The sequence below is a fragment of the Schistocerca americana genome, chromosome 4 (genome assembly GCF_021461395.2).
Source record: "Schistocerca americana isolate TAMUIC-IGC-003095 chromosome 4, iqSchAmer2.1, whole genome shotgun sequence".
Taxonomy (NCBI): Eukaryota; Metazoa; Arthropoda; class Insecta; order Orthoptera; family Acrididae; genus Schistocerca; species Schistocerca americana.
Genome location: NC_060122.1, coordinates 765,875,867 through 765,902,579, shown reverse-complemented (window position 1 = coordinate 765,902,579; position 26,713 = coordinate 765,875,867).

Below are 26,713 nucleotides of genomic sequence, written 5' to 3'. Positions count from 1 at the left end.
ACGAACCTGGGTGCACGAATGGCAAAACGTCGTTTTGTCGGATGATCCAGGTTCTGTTTACAGTATCATGATGGTCGCATACGTGTTTGGCGACATCGCGGTGAACGCACATTGGAAGCGTGTTTTCGTCATCGCCATACTGGCGTATCACCCGGCGTGATGGTATGGGGTGCCATTGATTACACGTCTCGGTCACCTCTTGCTCGCATTGACGGCACTTTGAACAATGGACGTTGCATTTCAGATGTGTTACGACCCGTGACTCTACCCTTCATTCGATCCTTGCGAAACCCTACATTTCAGCAGGATAATGCACGACCGCATGTTGCAGGTCCTGTACGGGCCTTTCTCGATACAGAAAATGTTCGACTGCTGCCCTGGCCAGCACATTCTCCAGATCGCTCACCAATTGAAAACGTCTGGTCAATGGAGGCCGAGCAACTGGCTGGTTACAATAAGCCAGTCACTGCTCTTGATGAACTGTGGAATTGTGTTGAAGCTGGATGGGCAGCTGTACCTGTACACGCCATACAAGCTCTGTTTGAGTCAATGCCCAGGAGTATCAAGGCCGTTGTTAAGGCCAGAGGTGGTTGTTCTGGATACTGATTCCTCAGGATCTATGCACCCAAATTGCGTGAAAATGTAATCACATGTCAGTTCTAGTATAATATATTTGTCCAATGAATACTATTTTATCATCTGCATTTCTTCTTGGTGTATCAATTTTAATCGCCAGTAGTGTATTCCTAACAAATACAGCTAAAACTTATTCATTTATTACCCGCAATATACCAGGATAACGCAGTCTCACTGCTTTAAAATTAACTCAAAAGAATGGCCTCTAAATTAGAATTCCACAAGTAACTTACCTCACAGAAAATCATCATTACACGAACTACAGCTATACAGCAAGCACAAATAGAGCCAGCTAAATAAAAAGATTCTAACTACTGTACGCTGTAACTACTAACGTGCATGTAGTTAGCGAAGGGAAAATTTTGTTGCAGAGCAAACAATGTATTTAGCAGATTTTGCCTTAATCTTGTGAAGACCAGTACAAAAAATTATGTAATCGTCCGTGACATCCAGTTCCAATTATATAATGGTGAACAATATTAAATATCCATGACGCACACGTCCAGACCGTCCACTCGCGCTAACACTTCAGACCTCTGATCTCCATCACTGCCAACTATAAACTTCTAACCTCCATCACTGCTGGCTATTCACCTCCAAACTTCCATCACAGCTGAGTATTCACGTCTAACTGCGAGTCCGACTAGCCACACAGAGTCTCTTACAGAGGACGCACAGCGCTGACTGGTATTAACGCAGACTAAAGAGCTGCCAACATACAAACACATAAACAGGCTACTTACAGTAACTGTAGCAAATAAGACATTTTTAATTCTCGTAGTGGTTTCCATTTCGCGATCAATAGGATCTTAGTTTGGGAACGGTTCTCGTAAATGCTTGACAACGATAGTGATATTATACAATCAAACTGCCACTCACTTTTGGAATGTATAAGTCTGTGAAAGAGAATGGAAGGTTCCATCCCGTTGCCAGAAAAAGTTTTGACACTGTCGCTGAAGCGTAAACACGTAGGCTGTTATTAGAAAGCGCGACCAGCACGTTGCAGGTGGGGCAATTAAAGGAGGCAGCATGCGTGGTAGAGGGCGGCTGTCCGCATTCCAGAGAGAGAGAGAGAGAGAGAGATAGAGAGACAGAGGAGGTTATAGTGGCCTTGGCAGTGAAAACGACTTTGTAGCAAATGTCAGTTCTGATTTTATGGACGAGGTTCCTCTACACTGTCATTCATGTGGACGAGATAACTAACACTTCCGTGGGTTATGAATACATTACAAAGAATGGAAGCTCGTTGCCGTGACGCTGCCTACTCAAAAGTGTTGCGCGTGGATGGACTATAGCTGTTGCAACCTCAAGGTTTACAAGACATGGTCCTTTAAGAGGTACCTTGCCCTCAAGTTTGAACTGATACGAGAAGGCGACCTAGACTTTAACGTGAATTCCGACCGATAGGGAAGCTTATATCCGGCCGCTGTGGCCGAGCGGTTCTAGGCGCTTCAGCCCGGAACCTCACTGATGCTACGGTCGCAGGTTCGAATCCTGCCTCGGACATGGATGTGTGTGATGTCCTTAGGTTAGTTAGGTTCAAGTAGTTGTAAATCTAGGGGACTAATGACCTCAGATGTTAAGTCTCATAGTGCTTAGAACCATTTGAACCATTAAGTCCCATAGTGCTTAGAGCCATTTGAACTATTTGGAAAGTTTATAACTTTCCACATCAACAGGTCATACCCAATTGTGAAACAATCGTTACAGTACGACTGAACCCAGGAGCTTAACCACAACGATGCTGGCCCACGAAAACACAGTTCGACAAACAGAATATAGACTGACGGGCAAAAACTGCAGTACCAAAAAAAATTAACGTAGACTGATTAAATTTCGGTAATACAGGGTGATTCAAAAAGAATACCACAACTTTAGGAATTTAAAACTCTGCAATGACAAAAGGCAGAGCTAAGCACTATCTGTCGGCGAATTAAGGGAGCTATAAAGTTTCATTTAGTTGTACATTTGTTCGCTTGCGGCGTTGTTGACTAGGCGTCAGCGTCAGTTGATGCTAAGATGGCGACCGCTCAACAGAAAGCTTTTTGTGTTATTGAGTACGGCAGAAGTGAATCGACGACAGTTGTTCAGCGTGCATTTCGAACGAAGTATGGTGTTAAACCTCCTGCAAATTCCACAATCAACTGTATGGAGAGTCCTACGAAAAAGGTTAGTTATGAAACCCGAACGTCAACTACCCGAGGCGATGGATCGGCCGCCAGGCAGCCCGTGACAGAGCATTTCATCACTGGCCTCCAAGAAGCCCTGATCTTACCCCCTGCGATTTTTTCTTATGAGGGTATGTTAAGGATATGGTGTTTCGGCCACCTCTCCCAGCCACCATTGATGATTTGAAACGAGAAATAACAGCAGCTATCCAAACTGTTACGCCTGATATGCTACAGAGAGTGTGGAACGAGTTGGAGTATCGGGTTGATATTGCTCGTGTGTCTGGAGGGGGCCATATTGAACATCTCTGAACTTGTTTTTGAGTGAAAAAAAAACCTTTTTAAATACTCTTTGTAATGATGTATAACAGAAGGTTATATTATGTTTCTTTCATTAAATACACATTTTTAAAGTTGTGGTATTCTTTTTTAATCACCCTGTACATTAGTGTATGTAACATATTTAAGTGATTAACGTTGCAAGGTCACAGGTTAACGTGAGCTCGAGATACTTCACTACAAATGTGAAATGCTGGTACATTAATAACCGTGTTTAGCGCCAGGATGCTGAATGCAAGTATGCAAACGTGTATGCATTATGTTTGTATAGGTGCCGGGTGTCGGTTTGTAGAATGGAGTTCCATGACCGTTGCATTTGGTAGGTCGGGGACAGTTAATGCTGATTGTGGATGACGCTGGAGTTTTCGTCGAATGATGTCCCATATTTTCTCGATTGGAGACAGACCTGATGAGCGATCAGATCAAGGCAACATGTCGACGCTCTGTAGAGCGTGTTGGCTTACGACAGCAGTATGTGACGAGCATTAAGCTGCTGGCAAACGCCCCTTGGAATGCTATTCGTGAATGGAACACAACAGGTTGAATCAGCAGACTGACGTATAGATTTGCAGTCAGGGTGCGTGGGGTAACAATGAGAGTGCTCCTGCTGTCATACGAAATCGTAACACAGACCATAACCCTAGGTCCAGTGTGTCTAGCACGGAGACAGATTGGCTGCAAGTAATGAACTGGTCTCATTATGAAACTTCCTGGCAGATTAAAACTGTGTGCCCGACCGAGACTCGAACTCGTGACCTTTGCCTTTCGCGGGAAAGTGCTCTACCAACTGAGCTACCGAAGCACGACTCACGCCCGGTACTCACAGCTTTTCATATCAGCGCACACTCCGCTGCAGAGTGAAAATTTCATTCTGGAAACATCCCCCAGGCTGTGGCTAAGCCACGTGTCCGCAATATCCTTTCTTTCAGGAGTGCTAGTTCTGCAGGTTTCGCAGGAGAGCTTCTGTAAAGTTTGGAAGGTAGGAGACGAGGTACTGGCAGAAGTAAAGCTGTGAGTACCGTTTTGAGTCGTGCTTCGGTAGCTCAGTTGGTAGAGCACTTGCCCGCGAAAGGCAAAGGTCCCGAGTTCGAGTCTCGGTCGGGCACACAGTTTTAATCTGCCAGGAAGTTTTATATCAGCGCACACTCCGCTGCAGAGTGAAAATCTCTTTCTGGAAACATCCCCCAGGCTGTGGTTAAGCCATGTCTCCGCAATATCCTTTCTTTCAGGAGTGCTAGTTCTGCAAGTTTCGCAGTAGAGTTTCTGTAAAGTTTGGAAGGTAGGAGACGAGGTACTGGCAGAAATAAATCTGTGAGTACCGGCCGTGAGTCGTGCTTCGGTAGCTCAGTTGGTAGAGCACTTGCCCGCGAAAGGCAAAAATCCCGAGTTCGAGTCTCGGTCGGGCACACAGTTTTAATCTGCCAGGAAGTTTCATATCAGCGCACACTCCGCTGCAGAGTGAAAATCTCATTCTGTTCTCATTATGGCCAACACACATGGCCATCAGTGGCACCGAGGCAGAACAAGCTTTAACCAGAAAACACAACAGACTCCACCCTGAATTCCAATGGGCTCTCGCTTGACACCACTGAAATCGCAAAAGGAGATGATCTAGGGTAAGTAGAATGCACGCTACAGGGCGTCTGGCTTGGAGCTATCCTTGAACCTATTGCTAACAGTTCGTTGTGTCACTGCGGTGTCAACTGCTGCTCAAATAATGTAGCACCGTGCGCCAGAGCCATAGGACGAACACGGTGGTCTTCTCTCTCGGTAGCATTACATGACCATCCGGAGACCGGTCTCCTTGTGACCGTACATTCCAGTGATGACCGCTGCCAGCAGTCATGTTCAGTGGCTACGTTCCTGCCAAGTCTTTTTGCAGTATTCAGCTTCGCGTAGCTCTGTAACATGACGTCATTCAAACTCAGTAAGGTGTTGATAGTAGCATCCCCGTCGCTTTAAATGCTTTCTTGACTAACATCGACTGACCGCACCCAATCTCAATACTAACGAACCCTCTCGACCGTTACAGCGTGTATTCAAAGCAAAGCTCATTTGCATCCTCATAGTGGCTCTGCTAGCGCTACTCTTATGTCAGTCACGTGAAATTTCAATAGACATCATCTTTCAGATGTAGAAACACGCCTACCAACTTTCGTTTATGTTGCACAATTAGCCGGCCGCTGTGGCCGAGCGGTTCTACGCGCCAAGATCGGTAATTTGCGTAATTCTAAAATTTTTGGGAAAAAAACTTTATAATCATAGGAGGTGTCAGGCATAGCGCCTTATATCGCTCCTGTCTAGAGTCTGTGAATCGAGAGAATGACTCATGAGTGCACAGTGACAGATGGTCTGAAGCGGGTTCAGTCAAGTACGCAGTTCTAATTTTTATGTACTAGAGGACAGTAGTGAACAGAGACATTCAAGAAATAGGTCAAGAGAATGTTTTTGTGAATTGATCTGTTTATTTCTTGAAGACTTTTTTTATTTATGTTTGTACAGTTTTGTATATGTTTTTAGTAGTGTGAATGGAGTGAATGTGGTCTAAAGTAAATATGTAGACCATTGTTCTACTGATAAACGCTTACGAACTAGCGTGAGAAAATTTCAAGACAGTGTAAATGCAGACGATGGGGTATTTTCTATCATAATATGTCAATTTAGTTTATGGTAAAAGGAAAGCTAATTCGAGTGCAAATGAAAATAGTTAATAACGTAAAGTATAAGCAAAAGATAAAAGTGTTAAATATTTATTTCGGGAAAATGTACTGTTCGAAAGTGTCTTATTAGTTAATTGGTTACTCACGAAAAACGCGGACTAACGCGAGAGAATAATGCTTTTCTATTGGCCTTAAATAAAACTGACCAATCAGAACGTAGTATTCTTCGTGAGTCTTTTCTCTTGGAGATACAGAATGCTTACAGCAGTCTAGAGTAGTCGGAGCCCAGCCTTTCAATGGTACGGTCGTGTGTAGTATGAGCTCCGAAGGAAGTTATAATTTTCCGGTTTTAGTTGTGCTACATGCCTCAAAAGTGCTTTAAAGTGAAGACATATTTATTCCGGTGTGGTTTTTGGAAAGTACGGATTTTGTAAGTAAATTTGTGTATGAGAAAAGACAAAATTCCGAGTGACATATTGAGCCAATCGGTGACTAGAAACTTGAGTGCATTAGACATCGATAAACTTAATAATGTGGCGAGCATTTTCATTTAAGGACAATCCGTGCTTAATAGCTGTTCATATTTCGGGAAATGCGTTACCATAGTTTTGCTAACGTGAATGAAAGGGCTTGTGCAGGAGTGTGTTAGAATTAGCACGGGATTGGCAGTGAATGTGTAATTATCGACTTCAGAATATACCAAAGTTTTCATCCATCATTCAAGCTTAAGACCTTTTCCCGATTCTTAGAATAGTTACATTGTATGCAGCCTTGTGCGAGTTGCAGTAAGGTAGGTTTCTGCTCGGGTTTACTACCGGCGGTCAGCTGCAACGAGTTCACAGGTAGGTGCAGGTAAAAGGACGAAAGGAACCGCGCCGCCGCAAGGCGTTATGTGAGAGTTCATGATGGAAGATAAGACACCATTGTAGCTCACGGAGATCACATGGTGCTACTTCACATATCGATCGATGATCTCACGAGTGCTGAATACTACTGATGCCTTGGTACCTGCGGATTGTGGGGGGACGGGGGGGGGGGGGAGAAGTGGGGGCACACAAGATATGTGACGTAAGTATACAGTTTCACCTCGACGCGGTTAAATAGTGTGAAGTCGTGCACTGTCTGGACTGCAGCGTGGTGTGGGCAGAAAATAAAAAAGGCTGCACGTGACCCGACAGTAGATTCCCGTGCCATTCACCCTCTAGAACATATCTCGTCGAATTACCTATACGGACGAGCCCCACTGACGAAGCAGTATAGTTCGTATAGTTTCCGATCTACTACTTACCGTAGCACCTGTGGGACACCTATGCATATCGTAACCCATTGTACTCTTTAAGGTCCCTACAGAAATACTCGTACGTCCGCGATAATGTCTAGGCCCTATTTGTGGTGTCACCGCCAGACACCACACTTGCTAGGTGGTAGCCTTTAAATCGGCCGCAGTCCATTAGTATACGTCGGACCCGCGTGTCGCCACTATCAGTGATTGCAGACCGAGCGCCGCCACACGGCAGGTCTAGAGAGACTTACTAGCACTCGCCCCAGTTGTACGGACGACTTAGCTAGCGATGCAACACTGACGAAGCCTCGCTTATTTGCAGAGAAGATAGAATAGCCTTCAGCTAAGTTAATGGCTACGACCTAGCAAGGCGCCATAATCCTTTGCTATATATATTGTGGTTATAACATGTATCATCAAGAGCGATGTTCTACAAATGTGGATTAAAGTTAAGTATTCCAGAAGCTACGTACTTTTGTTTATAGCATTCATTACGTATCCTGTTTCAGACCTCACGCTGTAAGTAGGCTGTTTAGGTTTTTTTATTGGTAACGCCACCTCTGTATGAAAATCACTGGCTGTGCTGTGGGCAGTCTGTGTCTGCTTTGCATTGTTGTAATACTCGCCATTGTAGTGTTGGGCAGCGGCAGCTGGCTGTGAACAGCGCGTAGCGTTGCGCAGTTGGAGGTGAGCCGCCAGCAGTGGTGGATGTGGGGAGAGAGATGGCGGAGTTTTGTAATTTGTCATGAACTGCTATATTTATATATGATGATATCAAGGTAAATACATTGTTTGTTCTCTATTAATATCTTTCATTTGCTAACTATCCCTATCAGTAGTTAGTGCCTTTAGTAGTTTGAATCTTTTATTTAGCTGGCAGTAGTGGCGCTCGCTGTATTGCAGTAGCTTGAGCAGCGAAGATTTTTGTGAGGTTAGTGATTTGTGAAAGGTATAGTTTAATGTTAGTCAGGGCCATTCTTTTGTAGGGATTTTTGAAAGTCAGATTGCGTTGCGCTAAAAATATTGTGTGTCAGTTTAAGCACAGTCCTGTATAGTTGTTCAAAGGGGACGTTTCAACGCCAGCCTGCGTGAGTTTAAACGCGTGCCTTTCGGTTACCCGTCACTGTGGACTGGCTGTCTTGTCAGTCCACAACACTATTGGCAACGTATGTCGTCTAGCATCAGTTGCCCTCTGCAACGAGGTTATATAGCTACTCACCAATGATTGGTGTCTAGCACTGATTCGCCAAGTGTTGCAATGACGTCTGATGAGCCCAGTGCCTGCACTTCCTCAGAGTGCGTCATTACATTATTACTCACGTCCTGACTTCACACGCAAACATCACCACACAGTGATGTGATACGTCGGTATAGTACACTAAAAATAACCAGCTTGTTAGATCTGTGAGGTAGCTTCAAAGAGCCATTTAGTGAGAATTATTAAAATGTGTGATGTACGAGCGCGTCTAGTAAGTAGCTCACAAGCGTTAGGAGACGTCGGAATAGGCCCTATAATTGACGCGGGAACGGCGTACGGCGCATTAGTATTCCAGAAGAAAGAGGCCACCGAAAGTCGATGCATTCAGAGCTCGGATCGCGGTCGCCCCATTCCGGTCAGCGGAAAGATACGCCGGAGCCGCTGAGCGTGGGTCAGCCGAGGCGGGCGTCGGCCGGGGCTGACACGCTGTGACGTCAGCATGCTCGCGGACGCACAGTGGCTACCAGTTAAGGTCTGCCTATGTATAACGTTTTGGAGTAAAGTCAAGCTTCTGTTAGTAGACGCTCAAATTCACAACGCATTTGGTTATATTGTCGGCGTTGATTTGTCCAAGTGCTAAGACCACGATTTCATGAAATGTTTATGGTGATTTTCAAATTTATACATAAAAAATCTTTGAGTGATGTTTTTTATTAATTAAAAAATATTCTTCACTTCAATATGTCACCGTCAGTGTTGCCACCATAATATTTATTAGAATGGAATAATTGGTACTCCCATCACTCTACTAGTGACTAACCATGCCTCACTCAAACGACTATGAGACCAGTTTTCAGAATGATTCATTAAATCAAAATAAAATTCAAGGATCCTCAAAGACTGATGTTCGCCGGTTCTGTTCGCATACAAATCAAGTTTTGAATACATTTACTGAACTGGGTTGAAAAGGGGGTAAAACGACTAAAATATAAAAAGAGGAAAATCCCAAGAAAAAGGTTATAGGAAAATCAAGCAGAATGCACTTGATAAACAATTATATCAAAAGACTGGAGTTGATTTATACAGCAGACCACAAATCTGCACCCAAATTTTACCAAGGCAGTTTGTCGTTTCTCAACGCATTTGTGACGATGTTTTAATGTATTAATGTTAAATAAAACGTATCTCTTTAATGAAATAAATTGCTTATTCCGCATATTTAATCTCGTTGTTAAGAAAGAGTTTTTCAAGAAAGCAATCAGCCACATATCTTCAGACTGCTACTTCTTCCAAGTACAGAAATGTATTCGTGACCTGCGTGTCGTCTGCTCCTTCACTGCACAAGAATATTTGCGTATTTAGTGCTACTTTATAATTTTTAGATTAAATTTGACATCTAATCAATACAGAAACATCAGCACGTACTTACTATCCACTATCCATTTGATATCTAATCACGTACAGGCACATTAGCAGGTCTTTATTATCCACACAACGTATAAAGTGGAGCTAAATAATGAAATATTCTTGTGCAGTGAAGGAGCAGACGACATACAGCTGGCGAACACATTACTGTAGCTGAAAAACTGAGCCATCTGAAGATGGGCACGGCAGTTCGAAGCCGGTCCTAAAAACCGGCTTTTTCAAAGCGAAAGATTTGAGACAATCAGCCAACCAGTTGCAGGTATGAAGGTTTATTAACAACTCTTGGCCGCGCGGGATTAGCCGAGCGGTCTAGGGCGCTGCAGTCATGGACTGTGCGGCTGATCCCGGCGAAGGTTCGAGTCCTCCCTCGGGCATGGGTGTGTGTGTTTGTCCTTAGATACTTTAGGTTAAGTAGTGTGTAAGCTTAGGGACTGATGACCTTAGCAGTTAAGTCCCATAAGATTTCACACTCATTTGAACATTTTTGAACAACTCTTGACCATGGTTTCAACAATTGTAAAATTGTTATCTACAGAAGTACGTGGACCTATTGACGAATTTTTTTACATAATAGTTAAAAAGAATTATCAAAATGTGAAAATGTACAACCACACTGGGTAAAATGGGTAAAATATAGTAAACAAAAATTACTTACACGTAAAATCACATACTGACGATGACAAATTTTAGAACAAATAAAGCTCATGTCAAATAACATGATATGTGTGACCATCAGTAAAATCAAACAAAATCCGTAAAAAAACATTGCCATTGGAGCTGGTCTAAGCGAGAAATTCTTCACATTAAAATGCACACTAAATTGAAAATTAACGCAAAGGCTCATATGTGGCTGGTGCTACGCGGCGACTGACAAAATTGTCGCAGTGCACGAAATAGGAAACACCGGTAGGTGGAGTATCTGAGCGAGAAAGTATACGCATATAACACACAGATAACGTGCAAACTATAAATCACCAAGTCATATGCGACTGAGAAAAATTTTAAGTAACAAAATGGGCGAAGACGGGAGGTAGGGAAGAGGAGGGGAAATTGTAAAAATAAGTTATAACAATAAAAACGGGGCTAAACAAAAAGCAAGAAAATATTTAAAAAAATATCAATTTAATGAAAACGAATGAGAAGTGGAGGCCACCAGCATACTGTAACTGCATTGATAGGAAGGCTTAAAGGCTTCAAGAAATTGTCGACTCGCAAGTTGCAGCTGATGATTTAATATCCAATCATCCCTACTGAGTGGTGTTTAAAAATTTCCACTTATACACATAATTCTAATTTCCACCTTTGAAACCCCCTTTTACAAAATCATGATTTTTTCCAGATCCTTAGGGGAATGATTAACAATGAGTAAACGTTCAACAAATGTGGAGTGGTGCACATTGCCAGCCTTCTTTTCTAGTAAATGTGCTTTCTACCTTACTTCGATCGCTCTGCCAGTATGACCCATATGGTGAAGGGGAATTATTGCAAATCATCTTGTAAATAACTGAAATAGGAAGGGATAATTGAAATTGTTACCTGTCTGCACGAGGTTTTTCAGTGAGCAGTTGTCAGAGGAGAAGATTAGATTACATTTGTGTTTCTAATAGGCGTTTTTCCTTTATTATACATTTCCTAGGAAAGGAAATATTGAGCAGGTTTTTTTGGAGGTTTTCTTATTGACGATGTGATCAATTAAATTTTGATCATATTCGTTGTTAACGGCAGTGAATTTTATAACATCAATTTCTTTACGTAAATTAATCGGGGAAAGAGGCGATGATAAGGCAAGGTGAATAGCAGAATGAAAGAATGAAACGTTGTGTGCATGTGGATGGGTGGAATCAGCTAGACTAATGTTATCCGAATAGGTAGGCTTATCTACGCCCTGCTACTGAAACTGTGCGGTCATGAAAATTAAGCTCTCCATTTCTGAAGTTAAAATCTTCTGGGTTATTAGGCCGCGTCATGTTTCTTCTAATATGTTCGACGTTTCGACCCCTCTGCTGGGATCTTCCTCAGGATCTTTTAGTGTCCACTACTGCTAGAGCACCAAAAGATCCTGAGGAAGATCCCAGCAGAGGGGTCGAAACGTCGAACAATCTAGAAGAAACATGACCCGGCGTAATAACCCAGAAGATTTTAACTACAGTGACAACGGCCACGAAAGCCTGCAGAGTCTCCATTTTTGTTTTGTACTTTTTTTGTGAAACAAATTTTATCATGTTACATGTTGAATGTTGTGTAGTTGTGGTGACACAAGATGACTGCCACATGTTTTCGTAAGATAACCTTTTCTTCATTAATATAATCTGTAATCCAGTAGGTTGCCCAAAGTAAGTCTGACACTATGACATTACAGTGGACATATACCCTTCTTTAAAAAAGATAGGACATTAAAGAAAGAATCAAAGTGAGACAGCATGGCCTATTTTTGTAGCTATGTTCCTCCAGACATGTATGGACTACTATAATATTAAAAAATACGCGGCAGACTTCGCCACTACTGTGATAAATCTAAAATGTTGTGAAATTCAAGATAGTTTCCTAGTTAAAAAGTTACTGACGTGGTAAACATTTATCGTATTGTTAAACATGAAACAGAAACATATTCTTAAAAAAGGAAGCAATTGTAAGTAGCCTGTGCTTGACCAGACAACCTTATTAGAACTAGTGTGTTATGTTTAACAATTAACTGCTTAGGTCAACGTAAACAACTGCATGAAAGGCCCGCTGTCATGAATGGCGCAGCCTGCCGCCCCACGTTTTTCGTAGGTGGCAGTGTATGTCTAACATACATTCGGCAAACTGCAGACTGTGAATTCATCGCTCCACAAGCTAATACTTCCCTAAACACAGTCATCCACTTCCAACACGTAATCTGATCGCAGGGGTGGAGGTCTTTGCCCCATCCACCAGGCAGCCGACTCATCACGCGTTTATACTGAAGGCGTGTAGCTGTGCTTGTAGTCACTTACCTATCCATCCTATTATACATCACGCTCGCTATTAGAGGCTGGATGCAGCTCTTATCTTATTTTAAATAGAATGCCCAGATATTTGCTTCGGTATGTCAAGAGACAATAAACCTCTGATACACCAGCTGCAACCGACCTAGAGACGAAGTAAGAACCGCCACCTCCCCCACCCCGCCCCAGAGTCTGATTTTTCCATAAACAGATGGGCCCTTTCACAAGTGCGCTGCAGCTCCTTCACACGGCAGAATCGACGGGTTTTGTAATGTTTCCATCTGTATAACCTCTCTATCTCATTCTACAACTCAATGGACCCTCACACATGCCGTGGCAGAAACGTTGAATAGCAGACTTTGTTTGCTTCAGTAGACATTGGTGCCCTCTCACAGGTCCTGACACGGATACTGAATAATAGATGCCAGACGTCAGTAAATGTGAATTGTCACCTAAACATCCTGTAGGCAAGGAATTCCGTGTATGTGCACTATAATTTGTCCATCTAACTTCCAGACGTTGTATTCAATGTGTTCAGGGACGCTCACACAGGTGAGGTGCTCCTGAAAAAATAGACTATAATCTGTGACTAACTTACCTACAGAGAGTGGATGCATTCGATATCTTACGAGCCTGCAAGATATGTGGATCACCATCCTCCATCATCCCTCCCGATCTCTTCTCCAAATATCTTCAAACGTCACAGGATGTTGTCCTGTTGGCTGGATTTGGTACCTACTAACGCGCAAAGTAGACTCGTGCACATTTCGCCTTCCCCTTCCAGTCGACCCATCTGTTGATTATATACGGGCCGATTCAACAGCCCCTACAGCTGTCGTTATACACGATCCGTATTGTTATATCTGGCCTCCAATAACCACGAGCCAAATTTTCATATGCTCTCGACCGCTAAGTGCAAACTGTCAGTCCTACAGAAAAAATGAACAGGACTTTTTTGTAGGTACTGTAATGCCGTTAAATTATGTACTGGGATATGTTTCCGCTAGATGTCGTAGTTATCGTGTTATTCAAGAAAAGAGAAAAAGTGTCCATCAAACGCATCCACACTCCCACACTTGGCCCCCACTGGACAGTAGTTCCAGAATATTGTTCATGTCATTCTCTCCTACTAATGCTGAAAAATTAACGACTGCACGAATTGTTCCTCACATTCGACCGTTTCGGCTTTACGATACCGCCTTAGTCGAGCAGTTACAAATTCTAAAGCTGACGTTTGTGTAAATTTTACCTAACAATTTTCTGAATTTTAATAGCATTAAATAAACATTTACATGGTATTCCTCAAGCCTTCTGACTACGAAAGCATTGTGCTTGTAAGGATCAAGTTGGGATCGACTTGTTAACGTAATTAGTTTTAGCGTAATTTTTACCAACCTCATTTTTCTTGCATTACCTTTATGGGAATGTTTAAATTGGTAATTTTAACAAAATAGCCGACTAAACTGATGGCGTAGTAGCCCAATTAACAGATATCAAAGCAGGTCGAATATCGGGATAGTTCGTGGCTCTGACTCTGAGCACTATGGGACTTAACATCTATGGTCATCGGTCCCGTAGAACTTAGAACTACTTAAACCTAACTAACCTAAGGACATCACACAACACCCAGTCGTCACGAGGCAGAGAAAATCCCTGACCCCGCCGGGAATCGAACCCGGGAACCCGGGCTCGGGAAGCGAGATCGCTACCGCACCACCACGAGCTGCGGACGATAGTTCGTGGAGTCGGAAATTTTTGTACAGTGTAGGAAGGAGTTCAAATGGTTCAAATGGCTCTAAGCACTATGGGACTTAACATCGGAGGTCATCAGTCCCCTAGACTTAGAACTACTTAAACGTAACTAACCTAAGGACATTACACACATCGATGCCCGAGGCAGGATTTGAACCTGCGACCGTAGCGGTCGCGCGGTTCCAGACTGAAGCGCCTAGAACCGCTCGGTCACACAGGCCGGCGTAGGAAGGAGTGCTACAATCAACGTACTAGATATCATGACCAGTTGTGGATGAGTGTGGGTGTTGAGCCGCGTTGAGGGTCACTTTTCTACGTTTTTCTGGAATAACACAAAACCGTGGCCTCCAGCGAAAACGTATCCCATTACAAAATTTAAATACATTAAATTTCTTATGAAAAAGTGCTGTTCTTTTTTTCTGTAGAGCAAACAGTTGCGCGTAACGAGTGAGAGAGTATGGAAATGTCACAAGTGGTTGTTAATGCCAGATATAAAATGACAACTTGCATAAAATGACAGCGGTAGGCGCAGCTTAATCACCCAGTACAAATGGTTCAAATGGCTCTGAGTACTATGGGACTTAACATCTGAGGTCATCAGTCCCCTAGAACTTAGAACTACTTAAACCTAACTGGCCTAACGACACCACACACATCCATGCCTGAGGCACGATTCGAACCTACGACCGTAGCGGTCGCGCGGCTCCAGACTGTAGCGCCTAGAACCGCTCGACCACCCCGGCCGGCTCAGCCAGTACGGAACACACTGCACAGCTCGAATTCACTTCGGTAATACTCTGAGCTATTTGTTATTTTTGACAGAATCACTTTTTTAAATATACAATCATAACTGGTTCGGCCTTCAAAGGCCGTGTTCACACGCTATAAGCAGCACTGAAGGCTGGACTCAAATTTGATACCACCATAAAAATGTGAACTGTGTCAAAAATAAAAAATAATACCTTACAATACGTCAGTCACCATCTCCACAAACGGAATGTCGGTTTCTCCAGTATTACTGATTGCCAGCCACTATGAAAGCTTCCTGGAGAGGATGGTGAGGGCTGTGGAGGTCCTCATCTGGATGACGACATTGCAAGTATGTATTTAAAACATTTTGTGTGCCTGTGTTTGTTCATGTACGGGTGCAAGCTAGCACCGAGTTGACTGGTGGTTTTGTGCCTGAAGAGACTCTGGGGCGGTCGGCCACGTGAGCTGGTTGTGCTGCAACAGTACGCTATCGGCGCACGGTACGTAGGGCACAAGGTGAGTCATATGGCGCCAGTATAGGCTCAACTCAACAGGAGGATGGCAGCAGACCGGCGGCTGCCTGTGGAAGACTAACGTTCTAACCAGTTGTTGTGGCCTCGGCGACATAAGGGTGCCGATGGGCTGAGACAGGCACCAAGCAGCAGCTGCAGAGAACATGGTGGCAGCCCAGTCAAGACATGAAAGTGTCAGAGAAATGCCTTGGGAGGTCGACAGACGCCTCGTCACTAGCTTTAGGAGGACCCCAAAGCATTGGGACACGCAAGGAATAAAGGCTGACAAAAACTGTGGGTGTTTGGCAGAAGGTGCAGCTGTTGAGGATAGCTGCCAAGCAGACGGGGAGGCGGACGAGGCAAGGAGTAGACATGGAAAAACAGGACACATGCAGGGCCATCATGGATACAGGAGAACCAAGCCGCCGAGGGCGACGAGATCACGTTGGCTATGCGATGAAACTTTCAAGACAGGATATCAGAAGGTGCAGGGCAGTCCATGAGCGCCATGACATGAATGCGATGAAAGACGTCAAGGCAGGCTGAATGCGCACCACGGAGGTGCCTGTCTGAAAAGAAGGCGAGAACATGAGATGGGCCAGTATCACGTAGAGAAGAAAGGGCGCCCAGAAAGAGAAGAAGAGCGCTGGGGACAGCTCTGGATCATCGACTACAGGCAGAAAAAATGGTGTCACGATGGGAGAGAGTGGTTTCCAGCTGGTGAGACAGTGGCAGTCCGCTAGTGGCCAGACACATCGACTGACGACGTGGGACAGAGTTAAAGGAGCGGGGAAAGATGCCTCCATACCTGTCAGCCATTCTCATTTCGACTCTTTCCTCTGTCGATGTCAGAGACGTCAGCTCTGTGTACTTAATATGGCACCCCGTACACCTGAAAATCACCTAAATTTTTAATCATGTTTTCCTCCTACTGTACGGTATCCGCATAAAAACAACAATTTTTTTTTTTTTTTGGTATCCTTACTATTGGTTCAGTTATATGGTTCAGACTGTAGAATAAGCACAAATATTCCAACAACCGGCTAGCAAAAATAAACTCTACCGTAGGAATAGCACATGTAAATTACCCACACTAGCCGAAGATTCTAAATATCGGCTTTATATTCCAAGGTCTTCATCTCCAGTAGCTTCGGTGGTTAATGTTCTGTTCCACTCTTTGTTCTTTTTCCCCTCCTGAAATAATTAAAGTTAATAACGTGCAGAGGTTTATACACAATATCACGTTAATATCATAGCCCCAACTGGCTAAACCGAGCGAGGTGGCGCAGTGGTTAGCACACTGGACTCGCATTCTGGAGGACGACGGTTCAATCCTGTGTCCGGCCATCCTGATGTAGGTTTTCCGTGATTTCCCTAAATCGCTTCAGGCAAATGCCGGGATGATTCCTTTGAAAGGGCACGGCCGACTTCCTTCCCCGTCCTTCCCTAACCCGGTGAGACCGATGACCTCGCTGTTTGGTCTCTTCCCCCAAAATAACCCAACCCAACTAGCTAAGCTGTAATGACTGTGCATTTCTGTAACGATTTTATGAAACAAAAACATATAATGCATTCAAAAATATTATATTGTTTGTTCCCTTTTACATCTCTCACAGCAAAATTTAATACGAAGATGTTCATAAATTTGCGATTCTCCGTCCAGATCAAAATGTTTATATCAATAACCATACTTATTTATAAGTGCATCATTGTGAAACACTTGAGGTAATTTGTAAAATCTGCTTAGAATTTTAGTCAAAAACAGCATCAGTTATGAGACTAACATTCTGCAGCAGAGTGTGCGCTGATATGAAACTTCCTGGCAGATTAAAACTGTGTGCCGCACCGAGATTCTAACTCCGGATCTTTGCCTTTTGCGGGCAAGTGTTCTACCAAGTGAGCTATCCAAGCACGACTCACGACTCTCCCCCCCCCCCCCCCCCCCCCCACACACAACTTTAATTCGGCCAGCACCTCGTCTCCTACCTTCCAAACTTCACAGAAGCTCTTCTGCGAATCTTGCAGAACTAGCACCACTCCTCGAAGAAAGGATATTGCGGAGACATGGCATATCAGCGCACACTCCACTGCAGAGTGAAAATCTCATTCTGGAAACATCCCCCAGGCTGTAAGTAAGACATGTCTCCGCAATATCCTTTCTTCCAGGAGTGCTAGTTCTGCAAGGTTCGCAGAAGAAGTTTGGAAGGTAGGAGACGAAGTACTGGCGGAATTAAAGTTGTGAGGGCGGGTCGTAAGTTGTCCTTGGGTAGCTCAGTTGGTATAGCACTTTCTCGAGTACGAGTCTCGGTCCGGCACACAGTTTTAATCTGCCAGGAAGTTTCTTAACAGCATCAGTTGTTTAGGAAACAAATAATAGTCAACGGCGTTCAAAATCATGACATACCTTCTATAAGGTTTTTATAAATTTCAGGAAGCAGCTTACACATACTGTTGGATACAAGCAACTTCAACAAGAAATAAGCATTAAGACTCTCTCTCTCTCTCTCTCTCCCCTCAAATCCACAATTTTGTAGTCACCGTATCGTGACATATTTTGGAATAATTTGTTCCAGAATACACTCTAAGAGAGAGAGAGAGAGAGAGAGAGAGAGAGAGAGAGAGAGAGAGAGAGAAAGAAAGAAAGAAAGAAAGATTCTATGAAGGAATTATCCGAATGGGACGGAAATCGATAGATGTGATATATAATTGCAGATAAATTACAGTTTCTGAAAAACTGAATGATCCATTCAAGATAGAGAGCTTCACAAACTGAGCAAGTCTGTTCCGAATTGGTCCAACGCTGACCCTTCTGTACATCTGCATAGATACTCTGCAAACCACGATACGGTGCGTGACGGAGGGTATCACGTACCACTACTATTCATTTCCTTTTCTGTTCCACTCGCAAACAGAGCGAGAGAAAAACGAGTGTCTATATGCCTCTGTATGAGACAGCCCAATGTTGTATCTTCGTAATCCTTACGCTCAATATATGTTCGCGGCAGTAGACTCGCTCGGCAGTCAGCTACAAATGCCGTTTCTCTACATTTTCTCAACAGTGTTTCTCGATTTCAGTAAGAAAATATGGATCAATCTGGTGGAGTTAGAGCGCAAAACTCTGCAACGAAGAAATCATCACTCTACTTTACAGCATATGCAATGCATCAATATGGATAAATATGTTCGAACCAGCCATGCCACATGTATGCACAGAATTACGTTCTTATTTAAGCACATCCATATATCTGCAAGCAGGTTTTCGGCTTGTCACTGATTGATACACTTGTTGTACGTCCTCCTTAGATATATCATGTCAAATTCTGTCCAATTTTGGCGTTACATTGTCAAAATGCTGAGCTGGTTGAGGGCCCTGCCCACAATGCTATAAACGTTCTCAGTTGGGGAGAGACTGGGCGACCTTGCTGGTCAGGGTAGGGTTTGGCAAGCATGAAAACAGTAGAAACTTTCGCCTTGTATAGACCAGCATTATCTTGCTGAAATGTAAACCCAGTATGGTTTACCATGAAGGTCAAAAAACAGGTTATAGAACATCGTCGGCGCTCCGGTGTGCTGTAAGGGTGCCGTAGATGACAACCAAACGGGTCTTGCTATGAAAATAAACGGCCTCTCAGACCATCAGTCCTGGTTCTCTGGTCTTACGGCGGGCGCGGTCAGGTTGGTATCCCACCGCGTCTCCAGACACGTCTTTGGCCGGAATCTCATTGACTGGAATAGAATTGTCTTCAGTGATGAGTCCCGTTTCGAACTGGCGCCCTGGACAGTCGTGGGGTACCAACCTGACTGTTACCCAGCATACGGCCCAACAACCAAGACACCTTTCTCGATTCAGCGGCCGTTTGACTAATCGTTCGAAGAGTTTAATGACGTTATCCGTATTTGGTCATATAAATGTATCAACGTTTGGAAATTTGTGTCAGACCAGAACCCGAACCCGGATTTCCTGCTTTACGCTGTGGTCATCTTAAGCCTCTCAGACACCTGAGCACGCTCCCTCACTGATCCAAATTTCCACTCTGTTACCCTCTCTACTGATGTAATGATACCCACCCACAACCGCTTACTTACATGATTCCCATAAGATATCAGACATGGTGCGAATCATCACTGAAAGAAAGAATCGCTGGTATTTGTCACCGTATTGTACTGATTTCAGTGAGAAAATACTAGTCAACCTGGTCGAATTATCGAGTCAAACTTTGCAACGAAAAAATCGTCCTCTAGTTCACCGCATATGCTATGCATCAATGTGGGTAAATATGTACTAGCCAGCCATGCAAAATATATGCAGAGAACTACATTCTTATTTAAGCACGTTTGTATATCAAAATACATGAAAGAGTTTGTAATTGAAAAAAAGTTTAAAAGCCACATATATCTTGTTTTTTCTCTCTATAAAATCCCTTGTATGCTGAAGCAGACATATAGTCATCACCATAGCTGAGTGGATCATCACCATAGCTGAGTGGACGAGACAGCCTTTCCAGAAGAACGTCATAGTCCTCACTGTTCCTGCAATTCTAATGAAAACGCGATGAAGAAGAATGAAACACTCTTTCCCAATAATATATGAGTCATGATAGTAGGTCCATCAGACTGAATCGAGACGAATACTATTTTGTCATTACTAATACATCCTGATGGGATTCGCACTGAGCATCTGTTCGTATTTTCAATAACATTATTTGAGCCCAAATACCAGCTGCACACCAGATATTGTCTGCCACTGATGGTGTAACACGTGACATTCAATGTAATCAGTGATACTCCACTATCAGAAGGAGTGCAGCTGAACTTTGTGTTTATATATGACGATATTGCTGTGGCAATCCAGAAATATGGAAATATTTCTGTTTTGCCCATCAAATGGTAGATAACAATTTCTACGATTCTAATGATGTTGCTGAGGGATAATAAAAACCTTATTACCAGTTTCAAACACATTTATCATCCACTTGAAGGACTGATGCGATATTCAGTGAATTTATAACCGTATACGTAGAATGTTGGAATCACGTGCAGTATGGGTTTCTGGTTGTAGATACAACAAGAAAATGGACTGATGAGCGGTGTAGACGAAATTTCCAGGTGGTTTTGTTTAAAAGATGTTTTACGAACCCGTGTAAGACGTGTATATTTCTATTGTCTATTGTCAAACCACAATTTATGAAAGATGTTTATATTTTATTAATAGGATTAAGTAGGAATAATTAGTATTTGTCATGTTGGAAATAACTGTGGTAGCAGGGAATGTCTGCACCAAAGTATTGTTGGCAAGAGAGACCGCACACTGATATAATTTTAAAAAGGGAGGGAGAGACCGCATATGGATACATTTTAAGAAAAGAGCGGGAAAGACCGCGTATTGATACATTTTGTAATGGTAGCAGGGATTGTCTGCACCAGAAAGCATTGTTGGCAGGAGAGACCGCACTTTAGCGTTCGTAGGAAGTCAGTAGTAAGCGAGATGTGAAGCGAGTTGGTAGCAGGTCTGAAGCGAGAGGTTGAGAGGAGCAGTGTGCCTGCCAGCCACCAGCTATGATTTACAAGAGATTATAAACGAATGTACAAAGACATCAACTAACTATTATCATAAGAGGAACTAATATTATTGAATTATTTTCTTTGCGAAACTCAAGTCTACTGAAGGTATGTTTGCGCAATGCTAGTTGTAAGATTATTGTAAAAAGTAAGTCCCATTTGAACGTTTGTGAAATCATTTCATTACCAAAGGTAAATATTTGAAGCGTTTTCAGAATTTAATTAATTTTTGCCAGCAGTGTTGCGTTACTGATTATAATCCATCCCAAAAACCATCAACGTAAAACTTTGCAAAAATTTTATTGTTGTCAAGAAAAAGTGTAACTATGAATTACGTAACTTCAGTCAGATTAATTAAAGAATAACGTCAGCTTTGCTATTAAAGAATCAAGTCAACTTTGCTAATAAATACAGCCACTTCTTATGACAACCCACCACCAGTTAATAGAGTATCGTAAACCAGAGTAAGTATATTCATGTCGCAGTTCGATGTAGCAGTCAGGTGGCGATCCAGTAACAGTAAAAAAGGTAAGGATCAGTTTTGGGTTATTGCAGATAACGACTGAGGGCCACGATGACGACACATTCTATGTTTCGTCGAAATAAACAGAAAATCACTTTTAATAATCAGCAATTAAATTTGTATGCGAAGATTGAGAAGGAGAATGAATTTCAAAGGGAAGATTTCATTTGTTATTATTAACCAAGAGATAGAAATCCTAAGGAAAGGTTTCATAGGTTATTGTAGAAGGGAAGGTTGCGTAAAAAAAAAGAGATATAGAGGAGACGGGGAGGTTTCACTTTTTTTTCCGAGCAGCACGGTCTAACTATAAACCTCCGTATATCTGAATTTGGAGAAGCCTCAATAAAATTTCTAGGTCATATGATTCCACAAACAGGTATTGCACCAGACTCCGACAAATTGCAACCATTGAAAGATATCGACGTGCCAACAAATAAGAAGGAACTTCGGAGCTTTCTAGGCCTTATTAATTATTTTAGAAAATTCTTTCATTATGAAGCATTAGACACACCCTTGCTATACCAGCTCACAAGTAAAAACACAATTTGGTCATGGAATGAAGACGTTGAAGCTGAATTCGAGAATTTGAAAGAAGCGTTACTAAGGGCACCTTTGTTATCGCATCCTGACGCAACACAAAACTTTTCCATTTCAACAGATAGTTCAACTACAGCACTAGGAGAACGTATTTTCCAGGAAGTAGAGGAGGACGGTAAGACAATCGTTAAACATACTGCGTTTGCAATCAGGATACTTTCTCCAGCAGAGCGCAATTACTCTGTAACAGAATTAGAGACGCTGTGCGTATATGGGCATTTAAGAGAGTCCGTCATTATCTATATGAAAGACACACCACAGTATATACCGATCACCGGGCAATCCAGTTTTTATTATCAGAAAAACTTACGCATGATAGATTAAGCCGTTGGAAATTATTCCTTCAAGAGTTCGACTTAACTATTGTACACATTCCAGGCACGCAGAATATTGTTGCCGACACACTATCGAGATCTATTCACCATAAACGACTAGAGAAAGAAAATACTTTCTGCCACAACAACCATAGTATTATGTATATCAAACAAGTAGCTTTCGAAAACTTTATATCATCAGCATTACAGGACATAGAGAGAGAACAGCAGAAAGATGGAAGACTAAAAGAGATTGTAACGCTTTGGCGAAACAAGAGCAACGCAAAAATCAGACATAATTACACTATACATCAAAATATTCTGTTTATTCACTCATACCCAGACGGCAACAATTGGCTTTTATGCATTCCAGAAGGGATCAGAAACAAATTGATATGATATACGCACCTAAGCTGTGCACATTACGGAGCTAGGAAACGCTTTCTAATTCTTCGACAAAATTGTCACTTCAACAATATGGATAAACACATTCGCAAAGTTATAGCATCGTGCAAGATATGTCAGAAAGCTAAATCATCAACAGTATCACATATTCCACCACTGTATCCCATCATACCGGTTAAGTTAAGACACATGGCAGCAGTAGATCTTTTCGGTCAAATCCCCAGAACAAGTGAAGGTTATAGTTATATTCTAGTAGCCGTAGAACTGACATCCAAATTTGTAACATTTTCTCCACTAAGGAAAGCAACAGCTAGATCAGTATCAAGAGCATTTGTAAGAGATTTTCTATCAATAGTAGGACATGTACAGAAGGTTATTTCAGTCAACGGACCACAGTTTAGGTCAGACATATGGAAACAAATGTTAGAGAGTAAGAACAGAACACCAATTTACATATCAAGATATCACAGTTCTTCTAACCCGTCAGCAAGAATAATGAAAGAGATCGGGAAACTTTGTAGAATTTATTGCCAGAGAATGCATACAACGTGGGACGAATACATTTCACAGTTTCTGGAAGTAATAAATGCAATACCTAATGAGTCAACGATGCTCTCACCAACTGTAATACTGACGAATAAGGACCCACCGAATAAACTTACTGAAATGATTACTTTTCCAAAGAAGCGTAGACTTCGTCATTGTGAGATGATAGACATGGCACTAGCGAACATTAAACGAGCTGCAGATCGTCGGAAGAGACAGCAGAAGCAGGTAAGTAGATTACGCAAGTACGAGGTTGGCGATAAGGTACTAGTCCGTACTCGTTATCTATCACATAAAGATAAGAACCGATGCTAAAAATTTGAACTTCTATACGCAGGACCGTACAGAATTCGAAATATTCCGCACGCTAATGTAGTATACATTGAGACACTGAGAACAAAAAAATCTAGAGGAAACCATCATATGTCAAACATAAAGAAATGCTTAAAATAGAAAAATCTTCTTACAGGGATACATATAGACAGAGTATAACAATGAGCTTTTTGACACATTCCAGCAAGCCCGAATACAGTGAGCTACTAATGGGTTATTTACGTGCACAACAGGTCACCTCGCTTCGACCGCAGATAAATACACTGAACATCAATAGCAGTCTTAGAAGCGTTCTCGTAGGACATTTATTTCACATTATGTAAGGTACGTCAAGCAATTAACAGGACTACTTTAAATGTAAATGTATAACACGTACAAATGATTTTCATACAGTAGTAGCAATTAGATGTAGTCTTTAAACCGTGCAAGCAGCATTGTTGTCATAGTTCACCAAAATAAACGTAGTTTTTATTATGATATAAGTATTGAATATGGAGAAATGTGGATAAATGCTTTACAGGTCATGCCGAGAGCTGACGCGATTTTCTAGATGCAGAGAGATGTTGAAGTCATGTCGTGCGCTGACGATTATTATCCATGAATATTTTGTCATAGGTAATATAGAGAGATATTGAAGTCATGCCGTGCGCTGATGATTATTAACAATGAATATTTTATTACAGGCTATGCAGAGAGATGACACGAGGTGCAAAGGAGAGAGGAGAATGAAGATGTTAGTATGTAAGGAATATAATTTAGTAATGGTTTATTTTGATAACAGGTGACACAGTGAAGCGCAGCACTACGGATGGAGAAACCACATTAAATTGCTTACTATATGTACTTTGTTATTCGAAAATTTTTTTCTGCATTGAACATGATATCTTTTACATCAGATACACACATAAGAAAAACAGATCACACCAAAAGTCAGCATACCGATTCGCACTCTACGTAAAATAAAAATGTTTTCTCTTAAATAACAATGATGATGTGTGCTACACAACTCAAACATAATGTATAGTTGACTGAAAATATGACCCGTAACTGACGACCACATTACCGAACATACTGAAGTCACAGAAAGTGACATAGTTTGTCAAAATGTACTTTCATATTTCAAAAACTGTGAATTCACAACCTGTGAAGTAATATAACAGTGTCTTTACGTAATTACTTATATGAGCACCACATTATGATTTATTTAGAGCCACAGAAAGTGACTTGTCTATTTTATTTAAAATGATGATGCCTAAATGTACTAGTAAATTCCACTTACAGAAATATTTGTTTATGTTATTGACTGTCACGTAATGTAATATGTATTGTAGGCTGAATTCACTACAGATGGAAAATGTGTTTTTCAATAATTGTTTAAAACTATAAACTTTTTCTACAGTCACACATGGTGACATATTTTGTCCTTTTAAATGTAAAATAAGAATACGGTAAAGATAATTTTTATAAGCACAGAGGAAAGAGATGACGTAAAATTTGGTAATAACGGTATCAACCACATCCGTGAACCTTTTGACAAAATGATTATACCTGTACCTTGATTCCTGTGCATCCCCATGGTTATGGAGCACAAACAAAGTGATTAGTGACCAATGTTACTTCAATCTACGATGTTTTCTATGAGGTGTCGGCATACCAAGAAGCTCACCACAGTCATGATGTACGTCAATAGGTGCTTGCATACCAAGATGCACACCATCACTATTAATGGACAATTGGAGTTGGAACTTGTACCTGATGTAGCTGCGGCAACTCAGGCAATTCGACGGTTAACTTAGTGTTTGGTTACACTAAAACTATGGATCAAAGAGACGACGGAATCACATGGTGAAACCTGGTGTTGTGCTTTGTGAGGGAAAGAAACGGACTTTTGAGTCATTCACAGACAGTTGCCAGTGGTTTGACCATGCTATACAATTCCTTTTTTTTCCCTTCCTTGAATATGGTACTAATAGATGCCAATTTTACCAGAAAAAAGTTATAATGAAACATGAACTACGTTCTAATTTTTGCCATCCATTTCTATTAGAAATATAAATAACTTTTACTACCTGATGTACACTTCCAACTTACTGACTCATATTATTTGTATATTTTGATGTATACTAATTTGAATATTCTCTTTGTTAGACTTACGAAAACTAATTCTTATGACAGTATATGTATGTGCTTTGTTGAAAGAGATATTCGATCATTAACTTACTTATTACTACACATATTTCTATAATCAAATTTTCTCCTTACGTCAAGTCCAAATGACTTAACGGCGTAGGAAAATTTTAAGGAAACCCAGTGGAGGTTTATGTAAGACGTGTATATTTTTATTGTCTATTGTCAAGCCACAATTTATGAAAGATGTTTATATTTTATTAATAGGATTAAGTAGGAATAATTAGTATTTGTCATGTTGGAAATAACTGTGGTAGCAGGGAATGTCTGCACCAAAGTATTGTTGGCAAGAGAGACCGCACATTGATATAATTTTAAAAAGGGAGGGAGAGACCACGTATGGATACATTTTAAGAAAAGAGCGGGAAAGACCGCGTATTGATACATTTTGTAATGGTAGCAGGGATTGTCTGCACCAGAAAGCATTGTTGGCAGGAGAGACCGCACTTTAGCGTTCGTACAGGGTGTTTCAAAAATGACCGGTATATTTGAAACGGCAATAAAAACTAAACGAGCAGCGATAGAAATACACCGTTTGTTGCAATATTCTTGGTACAACAG